At 40.6% G+C, this 22,618-nt stretch overlaps 1 long non-coding RNA gene across 1 annotated transcript; it reads left to right on the forward strand.

Moving 5' to 3' along the window:
- The first annotated feature begins 47 nt into the window (after nucleotides 1-47).
- Nucleotides 48-22,069, forward strand: LOC113031614 (uncharacterized). Its single transcript, XR_003273759.1, has 3 exons — nucleotides 48-106; nucleotides 21,123-21,177; nucleotides 21,270-22,069. It is a non-coding gene; the product is annotated as an uncharacterized LOC113031614 (long non-coding RNA).
- Nucleotides 22,070-22,618: the final 549 nt, after the last annotated feature.

The raw sequence follows: 22,618 nt of genomic DNA on the forward strand, positions 1-22,618 counted from the left end.
ACCGCCTCCGCGCGCGCTCCCGGTCTGCGCACACCGCTCGTGCACGTGCGCCGCATTGGTGAGAGAAGTAGCCTACGCGAGGCCAAAGCAGTAAAGGGCCTAATGAGTAAGTTTTTTCTTTTTTTAATACGAGGAATAAAATACGTTAGTCGTGTAACAATAAGTCACCATATAAAATGTCTTTATCAGCCTGTGCAGGAGCGTAGCCAGAAATTATGAGCCCCATGTGTGCAAGAAATACCCCGCAGCCCCACTACCTCCCCTCCCAACTCCACCCTATTGCAATGTACACAGCTCACGGGTATTTAAGCCCAATTGCAGCATATGTACACACATTGTAGCGCATGATGTGTTTGCTTATTCTGGTAGACACTTGTAAGACTGCAAAGTTGGTTTGAAATCGTGTGTATCACAATAAAGCTGGATTTAAAGCTGCAGTAGGGAACATGTTTTGGTGTCTCTGGGGGGAAAATCTGAATAAGGTTTCAGTATGTTGTAAAGGAACATATAAAATGTCTTTATCAGATTTTACTGAGTGTGTTCAGGAGCGGAGCCACAAATTACGAGCCCCGTGTGTGCAGGAAATGTTTTTCCTTTATATTTTTCCTACTCTACCCTATTGAATTGCACACAGCTTAAAGCCCCAACTCCTGCAACTCTGTGCACACACAGAGTATTTATTATACATTTGTTTGGTATAATCAACACTTTTATGAGTGTAAAGTAGTTCAGAAATGGTGGACATTGATAACTCAGTTTAAAGCTACAGGGGTTTTGGCTCCTCAGGACAAACCCCCCCAAACAAACTAAAAAAAAAAAACCCTACAGTTTGTCAGGATGTTGTAACTTAAGCTAGGATTCGTGGCATTGACCATAATTAATAGTTCAGACCTTTTTTACACAGTATGTATTTCCCCCACCTCCCATCTGTGGAAAATCACCAGTTATTGACATTCACATGGATACTTTTCCCTTTTTTTGCTGGAGATTTACAAATAAGTAAATAAATAGCTAAAACATGTCTATTTATTTATTATTGAGCATCTCACCCGTCCAACTTACAGTCCTGTCGTCCTGCAGCCTCCACTGTAGGATGTTTGCAGCTGCTTACAGTCACAGCCTGTGTGCACATGGGGTCTTTACCTTACAAATGACTCCTGTTGTTGTGAACTGGCACTATATAAATACATTTAAATGTAATTAGTTGCATAAATATACACTTCCCTGTTTAGTGGCGCTTAGGACAGAAAGGGGACGGTTTGTTTTTAATCCATACACATTTAAATGTCTTGAAAAATAGGCTTTGGCTGATGTGAATTTCTTTATCATTAAGTGCAAAACTCAGATATATTCATCTTTAGGAAGATGTGATAGTTTTGCCTCTGCTGAAAGCAGTCATTCCTCTGAAATACATACCTATTTTTAAACCATGCAGTGGAAGAAAATCCAATTGCACCTCACATTTTAATATGTTGTGGAAATGAAAGCCACAGTTGACAGGTGTTCATTATTACACAACATTTTATGGAAACTCTTTGTTTGACGTTTCGATCTTTCGCATTGTTAACTCTGTGTAAACATGTTTCAGTCAGAATGAGGGATTGCTGTAACGGTGGCTGAGAGGCCTGTTTCCAGTGCTCTCCCTTTACGCGCTCACAGGCTTTGATACATGCACGTGTGAGAGGACGGCGCCGTCCCACTGTGAAACCAGTATGTAGTCGAGGTCTTTCTGATTGAATTTTTTGTCCCTTTATATACACTTTCCATTTAGTCTGCTTGAGAGAATGCGTAGCCCACAGCACTCTAGCGCTGTACAGTGATGACTGTGTGAGTCCACACAGAGGAAGTTTTGATGTTAAATAAAAACATGTGTTACTAATCTTATGATATTGCTGTTTTTAGAACTGAGAGGTGTTTCATAATGGTGGTTTGAATGAGCCTTGCACCGAACGGGATTATCTGGTTCAGTAAAACAGCCTGCAGCATGCATGCGTGTGGTTTTATTTACGTGAACCGAGTCATCAACCAGTGACCACACAAATTTACACTGAAGAAATCTGACGTGTTTAGACACAGCTATAAGATTCTCAGTCACACAGCAGCTTACACGAGTCAGACTTGTTCTGGGAGAAACCGCTACTGCTGCCCTTAGTTACAGATTCTGTTCATTGCTTTTATGAAAGGAATTTCTAGGTGAATCCAAGAGATGGGGGGTGGCATGTCTGTGGTCTCAGGATCATCGTCTCTGCTTTTTGCAGATCCTGTTGGCCTCATTGAGTGAAAACCTCCAGCTTTCATGGTGGTGGTTTGCAGCTAAGTGTTAAATGGCTGGGATGAAAAGTTTGAGGCTATGGTTCTTGAAACTGTGGAGGGCCCACTCTTGGTTTGGGAATCATTTGGGGTCTCAAGTGGAGAAGTTCAAGTTTCTCGGTTCTTATTCATGAGTGGGGGGAGAGTGGAGCCACAGATTGATGGATGAATTGGAGTGATGGGGATGCTGCACCAGTCTGTGGTAAAGAGAGAAGTAAGCATGAAGGCAGGCAGATTTACTGGTCGATCTACATTCCTGTGTTATGGCCATGAGCTGTGGGAAGTGACAGCTCATTTCTGTTGATCGCTGATACGATCAACAGAAATGAGGTTCCTCAAAAGGGTGTCTGGGTTAGGAGCTTGTCATCCACCTGTTGAGGTGGTGCAGGGTTCTGACCAGGATGCCTCCTTGACGCCTCGTAGGCGAGGTGGTTAGAGCATGCCCCTGCAACCTCGACCTGGGTAAGAGCCAGAAAACAGAGGAATATGGGAAGTAAACAATAAAGTAAAGTAAACCTTTTGAGTGCATGGTGTAGTCCTGTTAGCACAGTCTGATCCAGTGCTCTTATGCATCAAGTTTGCCTGTTATTTTTCTTTTAATCACAGTCTAAAAGCATGAGTACTGATTGGAATACTTTGCAGAAACCTTCAAGTGAAAAAGATCTGCTTTTGAATGTCAAATTCCTAATAAATTAACGTGACGAATTGAATCTCAAGCCTGGCAAACTGGTGTTTCATCACCGATCGTGGCACGACAGCAGCGGTGACGTCAGTTGAAGTCTGTGAACATTCAGCGCTTAGAGCTTAGAGGGGACATTGGGCTTCAGCTTGAACACAGAGCCGTGACTGTGCTTTCACATCCAACTAAGAGTGGAAATCTGTGGCTTTGAAGATGCATGCAAGCAAACAATAACAGATTCGCCCTGCTCTGTGCCAATTGATGTGAAAATCATGATTTTACATAAGCAGCAGGGGCACATGCAAAAGACAGTGAAGACGAAAAAAAGAAGAGAATTGAAGCGTAACAACAAAATCTGAGCTCATACATTCACCTACCAGCATTTTTAATGGAGCTTTCAACTACATGATTCAATGGTGATTTCCACAATGAAATTGCATATCCAAATAGATAGTAAGTGGGTATTTGAGATTAAAGAGTTACAAATGCTGTACCCAAAGATCTAACACACATACCCCCCCTCCGTGAGAAGAGAAGAGAGCCACTTACATCAGTAAATGTCACATCTTTTGTCTAAAGCTGCTTTCAAATGTGCACTCCTCTCCATTAATCCAGAAACATCTCTGTTCCTTTGTTCTATGTTTGCTGCATGTCTGATTGAGTACCCTGGTCAATTTCTGTAAAACAGCAGAAACAGAAATCTTTAAATGTTGGACCTAACAGGACTGACGTGTCACTTGCAAGCCAGCACACGTTTAAACGTGTGCAGTTGCGATAACAGATAGCTATGCACATGTTTATGACTATGCATTACTTTGGTAGTCCTTGTGAATTGTTTAGCTTACTAGAAAACTAAGCAAAAACTAAGAAATCTAAGCAAAAATAACACGTTTAAGAAGTCCTGGGTCTGAATCCCAGATGAGTGTTCATTTGTTACGCTCTCCAGAGAGTCCACGCTTCAGATGTGGAGAAGGAACAATAAACGTATACGAGGAAAAGGAGGCAGGGAGTTAAAAAAGGGTTTAATTGATCATTTAGCTTAAAGGGACAGCCGAGCACCTGTTTTCAACAAAAAAAAAAAAACAGAGCAAAAATGCTGAAATAAAACTGGGAAACAATGATGAGAATTAACGCGCACTCTCCCTCAAGCAAGAATAAACACATAGATTAAGCACTCTCAGGGTTAATTACTAAGACATTTCCTGGTTATACAGGAAAATGGGTGGCACCTAAGGCTGGGAAGACAGCAACACAACACGCCCACACAGCAAAGTCAAAGTAGGCCTCGTTGGCCTGCAACATACATAATAACTGTCTAATTTCCAAAGAGATTAAGACCTTTGTCCAAGATGCTTTTTCCCTGTTCGCATTTCAGCTGAGAGGTCTCTCTCGCTCTTTCTTAGTCTGTGTACAAGCATCCATCAGTCACCGCAGCACAGTGAAGGAATCACACAAACAGAGTCTGCACAAAAGGCAGATTACGCTTCACTGGAGTCAGAGAGGACAATGTAAGAGCAACAAGTTTGTTTCATGTTTAACAAATATTGCTGTGGGTCTCTCATTGTTGTGAGTCTGTCTACAAGAAACTGTGAGAAGCGTTAATTTAAAAGAGCCCCACTGCCCGAATGATTGTCAGTGCAGCCTGAAATGTTGTGTGTCTTATAAACACAAACTGAAGGGGAAAAAAGAGGGAATTCAAATTTAATTTGTACAAAAAGCTGGGCTGTGAATGGTCAGTGTGAACTTCCAAAATTACAGCGTGACCGTGCTCATTAGACTCCAGCTGGTACAGTATCGCCTTAAGATAAGTAACTGAAACAGAGAGGTGATTTTTCATTCTTTTTATAGGCTGTGGAGAAATTAATTTCCTCACAGTGCCCGTGTAACGCTGGAATTATCGCCCTCACAGCTGTTGCAAGAAGTTGGAAAATCAACCAAAAAAAGCATCATTTTGAGGCAGCGTGTGAATCACGACGTAGCCACGGGGAATCGCTTACATGAAGCTTTCACCCACCTAAATTTAACCACGCACTGACTCCGGTGGTGGCGGATGACATTTAGTGGCATCTTTTTGGATAGAGTTCTTTGTGACACTCTCATTGCACTCCATTAACCCGTGATATCCATCAATATCTGGAGCTGTGACATCACCGTTTTTGGTGAAACAAATGCGGACAGGACCCGAGGCTCTGCATCAGGCAGCACGATAATATCGACTAAACCCAACGCTGCTGAGCTGAACAACCACACCCCAAAGAAATAGCTCTGTGATGTTTTAACTGTAGTGGAAAAGTCAATGCATGAATTAAATACTTTGTTCAGTGATTCACTCCGTTCAAACAACACTGTGCTCGTGCAGCACTTTCATGAAATATTGAAAGTAAGTGTGGTGCACTCGCTGTGAAACCGTGCAAACTCTCCCATCCACACAGCTGAGCATCCGTGAAGCACTAAAGCACTTCTTCAGTCTCAAACAGCAGTTCCAATCCCCATTTCACTTCAGGTTAAATAACTGCCAACTGGTCAGATAAAATAAGAATGAATTCATTTTGCAGACACTACTCTTGCTATTTGCCATCTTTAAATAGCCTTAATTCCATATAGATGGTAGATAATTGCAGTCTTCACAATATCTGCGTCTCATAGTGTAAATATGAACACACCTCCACACAATAATTGACTACTGAATTAGCGGGCATATTTATCATTATTAAAATCACAGCTTTGGTGCTACTAGATAGTGTTAACTGCTTGTTATAGCCACACATGGTAAAACCCTCAGCTTAGCAGCTGAAGCATGATTAAAGAATTTTATGGCTGCATTAAGGCACTTACACACTGCTTGTGCTGAAGGCTGGGGTAAAATAGTAGTTTCATTGGAACATTAAGTTATTAAAAGGGACCTCGTATGAATATTTCCACATTTTTATTCATGCACTCTCATCCCTGCTCATCTTCTGTTTTACACAAGCAGTTCTACCTCACCTTTTAAACCAATTTTCTCTTAATTGTCTGTCCCACATAAGCAGAGGGTTTGAGCAGCATTCGGGCCACACAGGTCTACAGACCTCTTGGCAACCACCTGGTAACCACTGCTCATGGGGAAAAAGTTAGTATTCCCTGACAGGTTAAAAGGGGATTTCTAGAGGTTATTGGCAGTTGCTGTGAAATGTATTGCTAAAGCCAGGCTAAATGCCTGATTTAGGCTTCTGTGGGAGATCTTTGTGGAGTCTAGGATGTAACCTATGTAGGTGGCTGATGTTGTGGCCAGCACTTATGCCTATGCTGTGCTGGCACAGCATAGGCAATTACCATGTGGTCGTGTCCCAGCGTTTTATACACCGGCCAAACGACAGAAACAAATAAAATACTGGCACTTTTTTCCCTCCTCAGTCTTTGTTGTGGTCGTGTTTTTTTCAGGTGTAAACATATTTTTCCACATCCCCTCAAATCCGTTACGATAGTTTCAGAAATCTCCAAGAGTTTGCTGGCATTTGTGAATCCTTACACTGCTGGTATGATTGTTATTTCTTATACTTATGTAATTATTATTTTTTCTCATCCCCTTTGTGATTGATTTTATTTACATATAGCCAGCAGCATCCAGCAACTGCTCGGAACTTGGTTGGGGAATACAGATTTTTTTCCCCCAAGTGGCTGAATGTTGCCAGGGTGTGGTGGACTGGTCTCTAGGTCTATATGACTGAGGCTTTTAGTGGGAAGATGACCCAGTTAGAAATATCTATAAAGAGTCAAGTGCAGAAAAAAACTGTCTGAAACTGAGTTTTTTAAAGCAGTCTCACGGGGATTACTTGTACATACTCTGACCTCATTATTTAAAACTGTATCCGTGTTTAATATGAGTACCAACCATTGTAATAAACAGACGGTTTGAAAGAGTCCACTCTCTGTGAACGGCCATCTTTGAACAGAGGCGGTGGTTTACGACACCAACTGTCTGCCATCTATAATCCAGTTTTGAGATCCCTTCCCAGACGCCTTAACGCCCACTCACATCCTGGGCCATCTGACCTCACAAAATCACATGATAGGGTGGGGCCAGGTTTCACAATGAGCTCACCCGAAACCCTGGCTGATTGTGACCTGTTTTCACACCTTGGCTCATGTGATTTTGTAGAGGATCATTAGGGGGTCCATTGTCCCTCTTAGGGGGACCCTCCCACAGGGCTTAAATCTGAGACTCTGCGCCATTTGATCCTAGAACTGAAGAAGCTTCTCGGATGAGAGGTGAAACGTCTTTAAGCAACTTAAAGAAGTTCAAACGCTTTTCTTTCGAGGCTCTTTAGACTACGACGACCTGGATGACTGAGAACCTTCACAGACAGCCATTGTAATAGTATCTGTACGCAAATTACAGAAAATAACTAAAAGGATATTAAATCACCTTTTAAAAACTGGATTAAAGCTTGAAATGAAGTAGGAACAGAAAATCATAAGAAAAATATTTGCCTTACTTCATCAGGTTTAGTTATTTATCTGATTTAACATCTTTTCTTCTTTCTGGCTCAAATGCTGCTAAAATAACCAAACTCCTTCCCAACATCCATTAAAGTTTCATCTGCTCTCATCCATCTCTTTTGTTTCAACTTTTTAAAATTCCAGCCTGCTGGTCTGATTTACATGTAATTGTTACCGTGGCACATTTGAAAAGTCCTCAGCGGAGGGTCTTTGAGGAGTGTCTCGCATTTACCGGAGTTTGATGGCTCTCATTATGCTTAACACAAAACAGCTTAAGCAAGGTAACTGCAACCATATGACTGCCAAGTCAGATTAAGTCGTCCATGTGTTAGGGTGAGTGAACATAAACGTTGTCTGTAGTAAAGTACTATTATATAGTTTCATAGAGGATAAAAGGTAAACCCGGAGAATGCGGTGCCTTATGTAAGAAAAGTGATCGCTGGAAATGAAAGTCAAACTTACATTTCTAAAGAGTCTTTAATGCCTGAACTTGCACTAGTATTTTCATGTAATACCAGTTTATATGCAACAATTTAGAGAGAAATATTCTGCTCTAAAAGCCATTATATTTATATTACAGCATTCTACTATTTTTCAAATTGAACACAAACACATGCTTATAAAATCTGGAAGACAGATGTCGTTTTAAACCAGCTTTAGAAAGTAAGTGCTTATTAACGATTAATTCATCAGTAGCGATAGCCTTATTAGAGGACATAATAAGAAAACAAAAGGTGACAATTTTCTTTCCTTTTCAATTGAGTGACATTTTATATGCAGGTGTTTTATGAGATTTAATTGACGGCAGTAACGACACAGTGCATATAAATGCAAACTTACTATACAATTATAGCACACACTGTGTAGAATGACCTATTTCAGCATGGTGTATTTTATATTACTTATTGATTTAATAATATGTGCAACTTCGAGTTAGACAGTTGATATGAATATGATATGAACAAAGGTCTTAATCTCTTTAAGGAATATTTAGCACATAGCAGGCAGTACTTAAACTCAGCCTCATTCTCACTGCTGTAAAGTTGTTTGGTTTGGCCATAATCACTGTAACTCTCTCTCTGGGTTGCTGAGAGCTAAAACCTTTATTGTGTGGATTAATAACCCCATAGGCAGAGGTAATGGCTTACTTGGAAGCACTGTTCTTTTCTTCTGCCTCCCCAAGAGTCAATCCACAGTGATCTGTGGGCACGCCTGAGGGCAAGCTCGGTCGTAAACTACGAGAAATAAATTGTTTGATAACCAGTGCCTGATGGGAACTCACTGAGTGAAATGTCAGTTAATTACATTTATGCATATTTTGGCAGCATTTCTTCACATGCAGAAAAATAATAAATCATGATTTATCCAATATGCTTTGCAGACTCATATCCCCGTGGGATGACTGTTCAAGAATCAATAAAACACGTAAAGGCTCAGTCTGTGATTGCAGCAGGCTTTTCATGTTTTGTTTACACAGAGATTTATCAGATTCAGATTGTTTACTTTCACTGGAAAATGTATAGCCTGAGAATTTGCCACGTGCACTGAAGGTGTGTACTGGCATAATAGCTTTTATATTATTCGGTTGTAAAAGGTGTGCAATAATTAAACAAACTAGAATATGAACTTTTACAAGGAAGGAACGATCGTGGCTCAAGAGTTGGCAGTTCGTCTTGTAATCGGAAGGTTGCCGGTTCGAGCCCCGGCTCAGACAGTCTCGGTCGTTGTGTCCTTGGGCAAGACACTTCACCTACCGCCTACTGGTGTTGGCCGGAGGGGCCGATGGTGCAATATGGCAGCCTCGGCTCTATCAGCCTGCCCCAGGGCAGTTGTGGCTACAACTGTAGCTTGCCTTCACCAGTGTGTGAATGTGAGAGTGAATGAATAGTGGTATTGTAAAGCGTTTTGAGGGGTCCCGAAAAGCGCTATGTAAATGCAATCCATTATTATAAAAATATTAGATTTTCCATGTAGGATCAAATTCAACAACTTGGGAAGCTGTATGAAATATAAATAAATTAAATGGTTTACTAATCATGGAAGCCTGCATTTAACCATAACTGTACTGAGATGATGGACAAAACAAAGAAAAGTGATTATTTTGAATTTACTGCCAGCACCAAACATTCTGCCTGTGTTTGCAACTTTCTCTGGAGTGTTTTTATGGTGTTGATGGCTTCCTGTTGCTTTAAAGGATCTTAAAGAGGACGTTTAAATCGACTTCTTACACCAGTTTGTCTCCAATCCTCATAAAAATCACACTGTGTAGATGCTTTACATTCTTTGCTTGTAGGGAAGGACAAAAAAAAACAGCGTTTTATTTGCTTAAGCTCCGATTTTTTTTTTTAAACCAGAGAATGACTCATTTGTTTGACCCATAAACATGAACCCTGAAAAGGGGCCCCGGGGCGAACAGTTTCTTTGCAGTCCCTGATTACCCGCTATTTATGGTAATTTGTTGAAACATAAATTCATTTGGGAATATGCAACGTGCACATCAGAGCAAAGGTAAAATGGCTGTGTGGAAATGAAGATGCCTTATCAGAGAGCTTTATCATTTGAGCTGACACTATAATTTAATGGTCAGTTGGTTTATGGAATATAATGGTGCATTTTTCATAAAGCGACTGACACAGAGTGAATATGGGGCCCGGGGGAGCTGGAGCCCTGAGGCTGTAACCTTGTTGGTAAGGCAACACATTAGGCTTTATTGCATCTTTTATTCCCATGTCTCTTTGACTTGAAAAAAGAAAAACACTCTCCACAGTTAGAAAACAGCACACACACATATATATATATATATATATTTAGATTTTGCATCATTTAATGAAGCTGTATTAAACTTCTGTGTAATTTGAGGGAATATTTTTATGACTGCAGCATTTCATTACGTGGATTCTTTTTAGGCTTCTGCTGCACTGTTTTCACTGCACTACCCTGTAATTCACTTTAACATATTTGGTGTCCTGGGAAACTCTGGGATCTAGGCTAGAATTAAAAATTGTGCTCTGGGTTTGAATAATCTCACACGAGTTTGCAGGCAGGGACACACCAAATCGTCTGCTGGGCTGAAGAGGGTTGGCTCCAAGTCTGAGAAAATACTTATTTATGAAGTTCACTGTGCTGAGCATTAATTAAAGAAGACTGGGAGTCTGCATCTCTCTCAGCAGCTCTCTGAGTTATAAATTCTCATGAGTGAAAAATATAAATCTGAAATAAAAACAGTTTTGTTTTTACTTAATGAGTAAATCGGATCAACACCTTCACTTAGACCAATGACCTTGTGGTACAGCAGCACTGATGATCGTTTACAAACTGAAAGATGTTCATAACTTGTAAAAACTTGTACATTTTTTTATATTTTTTGTGCATTGTGGTTAATCTTCACCAGAATTTCAAATACTTTTATTTTCCCTGCACTTCAAGAGCCAAAAATGAGCACACAATGAATAAAGTTAGCGATGTATTTGACTGAATACCAAAAGGTAAACAGGTTGTACGTCACAAATTTAAATCTCATCAATTTATTTTGACCATGTCAGCAATCATGGTAATGGCAAACATCGCATCCAGTACCGTCTTTTCCCCTCTCCAAAACACCAGAGTGGTTAATAGTCGTTTCGTCTTTAGCACTTTGTCTATTTGTTGAACATGTAACTGTGAAACACATATTCTACTCCCTTAAAGCAGGAAATAAAAGGTCTACACTGTGACTCAGTTATGGAAAAAAATATTTGTTTCTTTTTATTTTTTGGTATCATTTCTGGTTGTTTGGCACCTTCTCAGTAAAATGAGTTATAAGTAATAAAATTCAAAACCACAGTGTGCAAATGTAAAAAAAACCTGCAGTTCCTTAAGTGGCCACTTGAGGTCGGCTATATACTCCCATATTAAAGTACCCAACTTTACAGAAGAAATAAAGGCGTTTTAATTCCTGTGGCTGATACCTCATTCATGGCTGTTCTACTTTGCGTATTCTTTTAATGTGTATAACTCCTCTAATTTGTATTAAGGGTTAAAGTTTTGCATTATTAGAGATGTGATCAATTCGAGTGACAGGCAGGTTCTGTCTGGTCTTCTTCAGTGTATTAAAAGGCAAAAAACATTTAAAGGTTTACACATAGGTGGCAGTTGTTCCATCTGTCTGATAGTTTTAAGTTTGTTCTGTTTAGCCTGTTTTCTTGCTCGCCCAGCTTAGCAATATGTTTAATGTCTTGTCTCCACTAATACAACTATGGTCCAAAAAAGGGAAAAAAACCCCCACAATGATGACAGTGAAGTTCAAGACTTCAGAATTGTTGTTCTACGTTAATTAAATATATGCACTCTATGATCGTACTGGATTATTCTCCAAAATTAGTTCTTGTGATTTTGGTCACAATACGGAGTATTACAACTACGCATTCCTGCTATAGCTATGACAATAATATCATTATTAGAGATTCTTTTGCCCATGATAATTGTGTATTAAAAATTCGATAACCCCAATCTTGAGTTCCAGGAATCCCCGACCATGAGGAAGGGGAAGGGCAGGAGCTTTCCAGAGCAAAAGTGCGAAGTGTAGCTAAAAGTGTAACCATACAGTCGGCTATTTATCATGATAAGAAAGTTATAGGGATCACAGAGGTGAGCTGGTGAAGTCGATATTCTTGAAACTAAATCATTAGGGTTAGTATCAAGACAAATATTTCTATAAATAATTTGTATTTTGTTGTCAAACTGGACTCACTGAGATATTTTCTATTACTGTTCAAACAAGACAGATCCTTCCAGCAATATCATATCTCTGCAGCACACGTTCTACCACTGCTTTCTTTGTGTGCAGGTATTTGTTTTTTTGCATCAAGAGATTTTACTATGAGATCAGAATAAACGAATGCACAAATTGTAGAAGGATAAATTTGTTTTGGTACTGCAACGGCTGACTTTAACGCTCACCCAAGTTGGCAGGTATGGGGCCCAGTGTCAGTTCAAATCTGGCTGAGTGCGTAACACATCACCCTGATTCAAATGAAGGTCCTTGGGATTACCCTCCACAGTCATTAGATCAGCATAATAAAGGGACTCTGACCAGTGTAAGAGGAGGAGGTGTGCCTAGGGTCGGGTACTTGGTGTGATAGACAGCGACCTATTAGGCCTACACGTGAATGGAGGACGCTTCATTGAATTCACTTCCTCAGTTTGTCCCTGGCAGGCCCCAAGGTCACGTCTGCTCACTGCTGAGGAGGCTTTTGTGATGGAAATCCAGTGGATAAAGTTTAACCCCTAGAACAATCCAAAACCTGGTCCTGCATGTTCACTAGCTTCCCTCGTTCACCCCTCGTGCTCCAATCCAGAAGCAGTAGGCTGCAAGTCCTGTGGCAGAGCCTTGTTATCGGACCCTCCTGCAGATTGGATGCATGAGTGTTAAGTGAGCTTAAGTGGGTTTTCATTGTATTCTTTATATTTGTCACAGATGTTGCTGTGAGCGAAAAAGGCACGGGGGTGGAGGAACAGAGGGGGAACGAAATCCATCTGTAATAATCTGCATTCATCTGCAGAAATAAGTCGACAATCAAAAAACAAGTCTGTAAAACTGATAAGATTCAGTGGTTTTGATGGCAAGAGGCCACTGTCAACATTTCGGAATCACACCGTCCCCCTTAGGCCAAGCTGCTTTTCTTCTCATTCCCCTTTTCTGAGAGCTGTGCTTAGACTGAATATTAAATTATGAGATTAATGCTGGTTCAGCCTATGTGAGCTCAGCTAGTAGCCACGTCTTTTATAGTGCAGAGAGAGAGAGAGAAATCATACCATCAATGCTGAATATGCCCATCTACCAGCTCCATACGTTCTCATTATTCATCTAAACGCTAATCTGCTCCATGTCAGTTGACTGCCTTTAATATTTTTCATGCCAACAAGCAGGATTCATCTGTTGTGTCGTTCTGCTGCTTCATCGTGATCTTCTTCTCTGTTCTGCAATCAGCATTCAATCAGAGATTCAGGCTGCGTGTCTGTAAAAGTGACAGTTTACTGTTTAATGACACGTTTGAAAACTGGGATATGATCTGCTTCAGAAACGGGCAGCAGAAAACAAGAGACTATCAGCTCTGTCAGGCTTCACTTAGCCATAGCGGTGCTTTTAACTGAATGCTAATGTGGCTAATAAGCATGCAAAATGGGAACTGCACATATTTTACATGCAGGCTCTGAGGCGTACTACAACATATATTTAATGTATGCTGCTTTTAAAAAGAGAGATTTCTAAAAAAACAACAACCCTGGGGTGTTTCTGAATTACTGGTAACAGGCTGATTTGCACTATTGATTTCTGTTACTTCATATTAGGCTATTATTGATTGATTGTACTGATCACATGCACAGTATTCTTATAGTGGATCCAATTTAAAAGTCTGTTTTCTCTATTGCTAGTATTTTGTGAGTCTGTGTGAAAGTTCTTGTGGATAAGCGCCGACTTTCTGCAAGAGGAACAACCATGAAGGTAGTTTTGATTGCCCATTTTTGAGATGAAAGATACTGTTGCAAATCTTTACGGATGAAGTCTCGATCCATTAAGTAACTGGTCTTTATGGCACTGTTAGTCTTGGATTTTCAAACATGAACATTAGATCAAGCAGACAACCAGTTAGTTTCTGTCCACAATCCCAGAATTTCCATTGATTGTCATACACGGTGCCCTGTTTAAGCTCCTCTAGCTTCCCTTAAGTTGTTCTTCGAGGTCCTGCTTTTACTGCTCTGTCTGACTTAATTTCTGTCTCCATGTTGAAGGATTAAATTAGCCATGTGGTCAAATAAAATTAAGCTTATGCCACTGGAAATATTTTTCTGATGAATAAATAATAAAATATAACTTGAAAAGCACTTTACATATAGGTTGATTAACAGTGAAATAAAATATGTACCTTCAAGTAATTGCAAATCAGCTTGTGAGAAACAGAACTGGATGGTTATCCCTCGATTAGTTACTAGTTAGTTTCATTCAGACCTCATGATTCAGCAGAGGTAAAATCAAAGGGATTCTTTATTTTCAGATTGTTTGCAATGTTTATTTCATTTTTTATGTGCACTGTAAGGATGATGAGTCCATTTCTTGAGCCAAAAATGAGAATTATTGTATAAAACAGGTTGCAGCAGCATAACACGTGCACCAGTGCGTCAGTGACAACAGTGTAGCAATTCCAGCACAGCCTAACCTGATTCCAGTTCTCTACAGCAAACTGTAGCTCCACTGTCTTTATGTCCATCTGCTTATGAGGACTCTATTTTAATGTGTTCAGCAACTGAATAATCTTTATTTCATCCCTATTATGTGTCTGTATGTGTGTCACTTCCTGCCTTTGAACACAAGGTGGGGCTGTGAGACCTGCACTAATCACCCGACCTCCCACTCTCATGTTTCTCATTTCCTCTTGGTGCTGCTGTCATCTTAATGTCACGGTGGTGAAGTGAAGAAGGTGTGACCGGGTTGGGAGATTGTGTGTGTGCATGTGCGTGTGTGTATTCCTGAGGGTCTTGTTTTCTCTCTCTTGCTCAGGCATGGCAGTGCTTGATTTGCTTGGAATTGCAGCTCAGTGATGAGACAAAGCAAAGCGTGTCAAGGTCATTCAAAGCTATCATCTCTCTTTTTCAGAAGTGAGAGCCGCTCGGCAGCAGAGCATGGGAAGGATAGGTTCTTTAAAAGCTTTCCTTATAGTCCCATAAACATGGAAAAATGAACTCCTGGTCCAGAATCGTTTGATGCTCAATGATCCTTTGAGGCTTTAAATTGTTTTACCAGGTGTAATCATCCTCCTGAAATGTCACAGAAAGGCATTTGGTCCTAATGGACTTTTATAGCGTTTCTTTGATAGGATTGAGTCCTTAAAACCAGCTATAAGTTGGTATGAAAGTGGATTTTAGCTGGAAGAGAAGAAAAGGTACACCTCTCAGGTAATAGCTGAAGCAAGAAGCATGTCTTTACTGTGAAATGAAAACCTTGTGTCAGCAGAAAAAAAGAAATCTCACTGAGCTGGAGGTTGGAAAATTGAGTCTAGTCTGCCTGCGTGACTTCCATTCTGATATTTGTGAGTTCAAAACAGAGATGATGATGTTGATTTCTCTCTTCAGAATAAAGTACTCACATAATGCTATGAAGCTGACTTTTCCCCACAACAGCACCAAAACAAATCAAATTCAAGGCTGCAGGGGAGGTCTTTATTGCTGTCTTGTTCTGTTTGAGGATCAGTCCCGTGCAAGTCTATTTTCAAGCAGAGCTGGATGCATTCCAGTCTGAGTCAGAGCTGAAGACTTTGCTGCAAAAAATGAGCATGAGGTTTGTTTTAACATCATTGAACAACACATTGTTTACCTATATGTATTTAGTGAGCAGGTTTATGTTGCACACAATAGAAAATGATTTTCATTTATGTGCTCAGCATATAAGCACACCTGGGTGTTCCTCAGCCCTGGAAGCCAGTCTGTGTCTTTCCTGAGAGCAGCTGGGCTTTGGATGCAAACCAGTGACCCTCCCTTTGATGTCCCACATCTGTTGTGTCACATCACAGCAATTTAACACGCACACATACGCATGTACACTGACACATACTTGCACTCACCCCCCCAACCCCTCCAAACGCCTTCGAAGCTTATGTCTTCTATGTTGTGAGATGTGATGATTCATGTGCTGAGGTGGTTTTTTCCTGTTCTCAAACTGATCTCCCTGCTGAAGCTCAGTCTGGGGGGAGTTCTTTTTTTTTCTCCTCGTCTTTCCTCATGCTGTGCATTTTCTATGGTTTCGGTTCGGGGTCGCTGCTCATGTGGTCGACCGGCCAGTGCTACCTAGCCTGACCTGTCTCCCCAATGTGATGTTTGTGTATTGTATGTATGGTCGGCAAGGTGTCATCTATCTGAATTGCCCCTTGGGGATAAATAAAGTCTCTTTGACTTTAGCCTCAAGAATATGAAAATATTTCAAAAGCCCAGTAAAACTTAATCTAGAAAGAACTACCACAACCCTCAGAGCTGCCTGACTGAACCCTTTATACCGTCCTTCACTTATTTTAAACCAGCTCTTCACTGCGTGCAGGGATGATCGTGGCTCAAGAGTTGGGCGTTCGTCTTGTAATCAGAAAGTTGCCGGTTCAAGCCCCGGCTTGGACAGTCTCGGTCGTTGTGTCCTTGGGCAAGACACTTCACCTGTTGCCTACTAGTGGTGGTCAGAGGGCCCAGTGGCGTCAGTGTCCGGCAGCCTCGCCTCTGTTAGGGCGGCTGTGGCTACAATGTAGCTTTCCATCACCAATGTGTGTGTGGATGATTGTATATAGTGTAAAGTGCTTTGGGGTCCTTAGGACCAAGTAAAGTGCTATACAAATACAGACCATTTACCATTCAGTGGTCTTTTTATCAGTTACTGGACTACCTCCTCTTTGGTGTCATGCTGAAGAGGCAGACCCCAAATATGACTCAGATGAGAGCCCTCCTGAAGATTCCTGCTCCAATCAAAACTACTTATCTTTCAGTTATTTCAAAGAAAAGTCCACAGATGTCTAGACCGTCACCTCCCCAAAGTGGTCGATGACATCGGTTTTCTTGTAAACCAAGTGGCAATCTTCTTGGCTGAAAAATGAAGTCAAACAACTGCAGCTTCTCTAGTTTGAGGGTGGCTTGAAAAGCATTTTAAGTATTTCCTCAGAGTCCCACATTAAAGCGTCCAATTCTTGGCATGAAATTAAGATTTTTTTTAATAGCCTGATCCGTCTCTGTAGCTGATTCATAACAACTGACAAATTACAAAACCATTTGGTTTGGTTGAAGCCTGAGGCTAGGGATGTGCCTGCTTTAGTTAGGAATGTTACAGGTACAGGCTGTGCAAATAAATCTGTTGTTTTTGCCACGTGTTGCACAATGCAGGTTGCTAACCAGGCTTGCTAACTCTAAAAGATAAGTTACTGCTCCATCCTGCCAAATATGGAAACATCAGCAACAACAGCTGAGTCTAAAACACAATCACTGATGTTTCAAAATAAGGAGCATAGCAACTAACGGGTGCTGTCACCGTGGCCATTTCTGTTAACGTTACAGGTCTGGAGTGGCGAACTGAAGCAGAGAAGTATAGAAACATGAAATGACTAAAGCAGAGAGATAGTGAGGACAGGGAGCAGGCAGAGGGAACGGAGGCAGGGTGGCTGGTGGCATACATGAGAAGGTCAGAGTAAAGGCAGAAAACCCAGAGTTATGTCCAGAGGGAAAAGCTCTGGTCTTAGTTAAACTCTCCAGAAAGATTACAGTGCAAATACTAGCAACCCTGCATGGTACCTCTACTTAGCCAGCAGAGCAATCTGGCAAAATTGGATGGATGGGCGAGGGATTAAATGCAGAGGGAGACTGATTAAAGATTGAGTGCAGGTGTGCAAACCAGCGAGCCAGGTGAGACCAGTCACAGTCATGGCTCCATGGAGGGAACACAGACAATAGCAGAAACGGGGAGAGGAGAAAAAAGATAGAGGGCAGATCATCACTGAAAGGGAAAGGAGACCACAGCGATGCCCTGCTGTGCTGTAAACACAGACCTTTGTCTTGCTGGGTACAGTTACAACCATAAAGGAGATATTTGTAACAGTCTATGAAAAATAAACATAAATTGTTTTTGGGATACTGAAAATAGACTTCAGTGGATTTAATTTCAGAAAAAAGTTATTTCAAATTGAACATATGATTTTATTATGATGCATAATTTTTTAGTTATGTTTCTTTACTGAGGTAAATTAACCGTCTCCACTCCATTTATCTAACATTTTACCAAAACCAACCAAACAGCAACTGGTGAGGTTACAACTGAACGAGCTGTTTGAAACTGATGTCAGAAACAACGGAAGGATCTCTTTCAACGAAAGAAACATTTGCCATTTTGATCTCCTCTACAAGATACTTTGTACAATTTCCAGCCATTGAACAAAATGTCTGTTTTATTTTGCAACCAGAATTGCTGCCACCTGCTGGCTGTTATTAAGAATGCATGTTTAAGACAACATTGATTGCACTTTTAAGACCTTTGCCCATACTATGAAATAAGTCTTCCTGTTATCTGGATTCACTTACCCCAACATTGGTCAGAATAAGAGGACGCACAAAGCTGGTTACGAGTTAACAGTATTACAACTGTATCATTTAATGAAATGAATGGATGGGTTATCATTGAGTATTCCATTAAATTAATATTTAACAGCCTCAGTGATGTTTCACATGTAACAACAGAAATGGTAAAATGGTAAATGGCCTGTATTTATATAGCGCTTTACTAGTCCCTAAGGACCCCAAAGTGCTTTACATATCCAGTCATCCACACACACATTCACACACTGGTGATGGCAGCTACATTGTAGCCACTGCCACCCTGGGACGCACTGACAGAGGTGAGGCTGCCGGACACTGGCGCCACTGGGCTCTCTGACCACCACCAGTAGGCAACGGGTGAAGTGTCTTGCCCAAGGACACAACGACTGAGACTGTCCAAGCCGGGGCTCAAACCGGCAACCTTCCGATTGCAAGGCAAACTCCCAACTCTTGAGCCACGATCGTTTGAACAGAATTCAAACCTAAGGTTAGTCTATGTGCAAATTTGATATAAGGTCAGCAGCATAGATGTCATGTTTGCTTATAGAAAAATAGTTTTAGTAAAATTGTTTGTATCAGCAGGGAAAAATTCAAGGAATAAAGTTGCACCTCAGAATCTCTTTATTACTGATAAACCTCCCACTACCTGCACACAGAGGTCTGAGGGCTCTTCCAGGAATGGTGATGATTTTTTCTGAAGAGCAGATTTCATACATGCTGATATCTTAGATATCTTAGCTTTGCAGCATAGGTTTGTAGCCTAACCATAAAGTTATCTGGATAAGACTCAATCGTGCTTCATAGCGCAGGCCTCTGGAAGCTCTGCCCATCTTTTATATACAGTCTGTGAGGGCTCTCATTTTTTATTGAGACAGCTTGAGTTCACCAGAGGTTTCTGCTGGACTTGAAGGCAGATCTACAATTCCTCCACTTTTTTTCCACTTTATTTATTCTTTCTCGATGTGATGATGATGCAGATGTAGGATGAAGTGTTGTGAGTCACACAAAATTTCTGGTACAACATAATTTTGTCCCAGGCTTTCATTGGTTACAATATTATTATAACACCCACTTTGTGTCTCTGTAACTGTGACCGAAATTTTACTGTGATTCTTCCATCGTGGTTGTCTTTAATCTGAAATTTCACAGTGTTTACCTGCCTTTACACTCCTCTTTTGTGTAGTTGTCTTCAGACATACCCAGTCTAAACTCTTTTAATCTGACTGCTAAACCGTGGAGCTACAATTTGATTGAGATTATGTGATATTATTGCATGTGAGATTATTTATTGTTCAGGAAACTTCCAGAAATGTGGCATGTACAATCCCAAAAATGACTCGTATTTCTAAGAATATTATTTTTATGAAAGACAATAATTACCTCTCCACAAGAGTAGCACTTTTGAATACTTCTGTGTTATTTCCCACACAGCACGGCGCTTTGCCTCACCCAGCTTGTTAATTTTTCATTACAAAACCCATCCTTGCACATTTCTTTCCAGTGGCGACTCTTCACCAGAGTTATTTCAGTCCAGCAGTCAGGCTGAATTTGTGACCTAAGGAGCAATATGATTGCACGGGGAATAAATGGTTAACTCCTTAGTTTACGAAGCAATTTTCAAGTTCCTTTTTTTTTTAAAAGAAAAAGAAAACTATTGGACACATAGTGTGAACAGCTTGGCTGCAGCAGAGCTACAGTCAATCAGCAACTATTCAAACACAATCAACCATGTTCTGCTATGGAGCCGCACAGAACTCCTCTCCAATTACAAACACAATCACATCTGATTGCTTTTCATGTCTGCATTGGTCACTTTCCAAAAAAAAAAAAAATGCTCGCTCTGTGTGTGGGAGACAGATTTCAGCGTCATAACTCGGAGAGAAATATCCAATGCATTTTAACAAAGGAAAACACATGCGTTTATTGTAAGGCCCCTGTGTATTTTCCCTGAGTATAATCACAATTTTTCATGTGTTTTTTTTTTTAACTGTTCCCACCAGATGTTCTCTTTTTGCATTTCTATTTATTATTTCCTCTTGTGTACTTTGGCAGCAGGTATTCAGAGAGAGCGAGGGAGACAAAGTGCCGCAGCTACTTCCAGTTATTTACTCATACGCCGCACAAACACACACAGGGCCGTTTAAAAACTATCAAAAGCTGACTCCAGACGTCCTCTTTGTCGCTCTCCGCTCTCCACAGTAAAATATTCATAAACGGTTTTGCTTCCAGTTCCTTTTTAAAGCAAACACACCGCTGTCTCATTGTTTGCATCATCCTCGCAGCCTTAATAGTGCAGTGTAAATAAGCAGGAGTTGGTTATTTAGGAAATGTTTGCGGTGTGGGTTGTTTTTCTGTTGGCAGAAGGAGATTAATGGTTTGTTTGCATTCCCTGCATGCTGTTTATCACAGTGTTGTGATGGTGATACATGCAGGACATATTATGAAAGATAAAGTGGCAGGGAGGAGGAAGTTGTGTAAATGTGATTTACCATTTACATGGGTCATAAAATTAGAGTTTATGTTCACATTACAGTTATTTTTCTTTCATTTGTGTGTTTAGCTTCTGACCTCTGGACATTTGGGTGACGAACTGAGCAGACTGCGATAATCAGCAGGTGATGAAGAGCACAGAAGCTAGTGAAGCGGTCCCTCAGGGGAGGAACTGAAAATGTGAACTCTGACTGAATTTCTCTTCTCACATTTTCAGAGCTGTTCAGCCCCTGACTCTGCTGCTGGGAGCTGGGAAGACTTGACGAGGATGCGATAAAGAGATTTTAAATATAAAAAAAAACCTGGCATTTCTTTATTCAGAGCTGAAGCTGAATAAAGAAAGTTGGAAACCACTGTTTGTGTATTTAGCCTGTCTGCAGCCGGATCCATTGGGATCATAAAATATTCTTGAGTTTCCTTGTTAAATCTTGTAAAACTGATCGTGGTAAGTTCTGAGTTTGAGTCCTCTCAGTGTGCCGTGACAAAATCGTGCTTGATCCCAACCCAAATTTGAATGTTGGGCCTCAGTCGTGCAGGCCTGGAAAGGGGTGGGGTACTGAATACTCCTGGACTGGTTGGTGAGCCATTGCTGGATGTTGTTCATCAGATGAAAACACCCCAAAAATATTGCAACACTAAAAACGTCCTTACGATTACTTTGATCTCTAGCAGGTTGCAGTGGATGCCGTTAGACGATGCATAGACGACGGCATCTTTTCTGCAAACACTTGAGACAAAACCTGCAAAAACCCTGAAACCTTCAGATTAAATGGCCTGCTTTACTGCTGCAATCAACATATTTCAAGAAGCATAATGTTTACTTTAAATATAAATGGTCTTTGTTTCTCACCACCTTTCAGTTTCACTACCTTTTGAACTGTTAGTGAGTGTTTGCAGACAAGTCGGCGTCTTCCATGCAAACTACTGGCGACTGCAGCAACCTGCTTACAACTAAACAGTCACAGGGAGACTTTTGGTGCAGCACTATACCCGACTACCCGACCTTCCAACCGTCAACCGTCATCAGTTTTCCAAAAGTTTTTTTTTTTTGCTTGTCAATTTTCATTTTCTCTAGCACAAAAACTGCATATAGTTATTATGTGGTTTTATATTATGCATTATATTACAGTATGCAGTACAGTGTGTTTCACAGAGATGATGCTGCACTTTGTAGGCTACAGCATCTGGCTTTGGGACTTTTAGGGAGACAGGGATGATAATCTGAGTCTGACACTGAGGTCATCAAAACAACTGCAGCTGTGGTGAATATGGACTCCCACGGAGTCCCACTTTCGTTCCCTGATGAAGGCTTCTGTGCTTGTTTTTTTAGGCTAAATTTAAAGAGATAAGAATAAAGGAATTCAAGTGGTTATTTGGAAAAAGACAGCATTTGAAGTTTTTTTTTAATATTTTAACTGCATACGGATGATTGAATGAATATTTATTATCAATAAACATAGTAAAAAGGCTTTATTATAAAAACAATAAGTAAATAGAATGAATAAAAACAACCAAAAGAGGAGGGAAACAGCAGCATTATGCACATATTATATGTGTTTGTATTGA

The sequence above is a fragment of the Astatotilapia calliptera genome, chromosome 11, assembly GCF_900246225.1.
Source record: "Astatotilapia calliptera chromosome 11, fAstCal1.2, whole genome shotgun sequence".
NCBI lineage: Eukaryota > Metazoa > Chordata > Actinopteri > Cichliformes > Cichlidae > Astatotilapia > Astatotilapia calliptera.